A 2,665-nucleotide genomic window follows, 5' to 3' on the forward strand; every position below is an offset into this window, starting at 1 on the left:
ACCAAGTAGATAGAGGACAGGTAGGTAGATAGATTAAATATATTTTCTAGACACCAGATTTATAGTAAAAATGCATTGTCTTATTATTTTGATCAGGTTCAAATGGGTACCAACAACAAATTTGTGATTATTTTAAATTGAACTTTCAGTCCTGACTAGTATAAATTTATGGATTATAAATTTAATGGATGATTCAGTGGCTAATAAGGAGCTTCTAATTCTTTTGTTTACTATGGCTTTTCCTAGATTAATTAATTTATAATTACTACTAATTTATATTAATGAAATGCCTTTCTAATGAAGAAAATATGGCATAATGTCTTGATAAAAGCATATGTTGAATAAATGATGGGGTATAATTTGAGAGCAATAATTAAATTCATGTAAGTTTGACGCTAATAGTGAAATGCAAATACAAAGTCCTTTAGAGCATATGCTATTTTTTTAACATAGAAATTAATTATTTGTATTCCAAAAACAGAGATGGAAATATTCTAATCATATTATGGAAAAGGTTTATTTTTTTGCTGAATCTAATATATATTTTAGAGCATATAATACTCATTAAACATTTCAACCATTCTATATAGCTCGATATTATAATATGTAAATCATACATACACATTTTAAATGTGTATATCATACACATTTAAAATATTTTTGAAAAGCTAACAATAATAAATAGTATTCATTACTGCAATTCAATAATCACAATGTCAACAAGTCAGGGCATGTATATAGAGTTGACCAGAAAGTTCCATCCTAGATTTATCCTACTATTGGTGAAAATAAACTAGCCTGATTCAGATGTTGTAAAAATGCCAACAGAGAAAAATAAACAGGGAGAAATAAGCAGGACTAGAACAGGAATGTCTCATGGAAATAGAGCATTAACCACAAATGAAAGCCTTATAAGTAATTTTCCATATATAGTGTATATTAAGTGGGAGCAAAGAAGTAGAATTAAATTTAACAATATGTTTTATGTAACTCAATGCAATAAAATATTATGACTTGGACATGTAATCTATATAAAAATTAGTAATGAAATATTTTACATTTATGTACTATGTTTCTGAAATTCAATATACACTTTATATTCACAGCACCTCTCAGTTTGGACTCAGTGTATTCCCAGTGTTTAATATTCACATTGGCTAACAGATCTAGAAGTTCAACCTCCGCTGTGCATTTGCCTGTACATTTTTAAAAGTGAAAAATGTCCTAGTGGATTATGTGCTCACTATCAAATCAGGAAAAAAAAAAACCCTGATAATTCAGAAAAATATATAAATATTACAAAAGCTGGATTCATAAGGCACTTTTTGGCTTCCATCTTGTTGAATCTTTCTGTTACCACCATGGAGTACCTCTTCTTTCTTATAACTATGCACTGGGATCCTCTTTCTCTGCTCTTCAATGATGGTGTCTTAAACAGTCTCCTTCTTGAACTCCACTTTGTCCTCATTTTCACAAATCCTCTCCCAGGGATATCTCAATATCTAATATGCGCTGATATCTCTTAATTCTTATCTTTAGGTATTAAATTTCTTGTAATCTATTTACAACTTTATTAACCTATCTGCTACAAATTTTCTTCTAGTCCACTCTTCATGTTGTCTCCACACGGTCCATTCAGTTAGAAATCAGATGGTGAGCTTGATACTTCCCACTAGTACAAGTCAGCAAATCCCATTGATGGATTTCACCAAGGCAGTGTATAGCAATCCTTTCTTTCCCATCTTCTCCTAAAATGGACTCAAGTTACTTGCCTACTTCCTTTTTCTTGGAATGAGACAAAAATCTTTGTTGGTTCCCTGTTTGGCTACTCTTATGCTCTCAATATCACTTTCCCAACCTCTAACTAAGGGATAGAAAATGAAACACTGATCATCTTTAATTTCTTGTTGAACACCCATTGGCAGTTACCGTTGCCTAAAGTAAAAGGTCCAGGTTCTCTAGTCTGCTTTACTGCCCTGTTTGTTCATTTCATCTCACCACTACATTTTGAGCTGAACGTCACACTCCAGCAATACAGAACCCCAGTTAATGTGCCACAATCATGAAGCTGTCCATGGCCGCTGAGCTATGAGGTGTGCTTGTGTAATTCCCTTTGTGCTTCACTTTTTTCATCCCAATTCCATTACTTGTCCATCAAGTGCCCACATATGTATCTTAGAATGCCACATTTCCTTAGAAGGCCACACCAATTGGCAACCATCAAAGCTACTTCAGACTGGTTTGGGGTTTCTGTTGTAGCATTAACATACTTCTATCCCAGTACCCTATATGTATGTAAGGTTGTATATCTTTCTACTTCCAAGGTTTCCATATTTACAGGCAATCAGTAATGTGCTATTCATTTTATAGCTCTGATATCAAGCACAGTACTTTTTATAAGGATCTGCTGATCTCAACTATAATCAGCTAGAAAGGCAACTGTGTGGTATGTGAACACTCACACACACACACATACACACACACACACACACATCCAGGCATCTGCACACATGTACTCCCAATCAGAGTCAAGCTTACTTTAAAAGCATCCTGTATGCTAACAACGAGAGCATATGTTTCAACCTCTCTGATTTTTCAGCATCTTCATGCATCAAATAGGAAAAATGATGGATTATCTTCATAACTAAGAGTACTTTTTCTTTTT

Source organism: Marmota flaviventris, chromosome 12 (assembly GCF_047511675.1).
Source record: "Marmota flaviventris isolate mMarFla1 chromosome 12, mMarFla1.hap1, whole genome shotgun sequence".
Classification (NCBI taxonomy): Eukaryota; Metazoa; Chordata; class Mammalia; order Rodentia; family Sciuridae; genus Marmota; species Marmota flaviventris.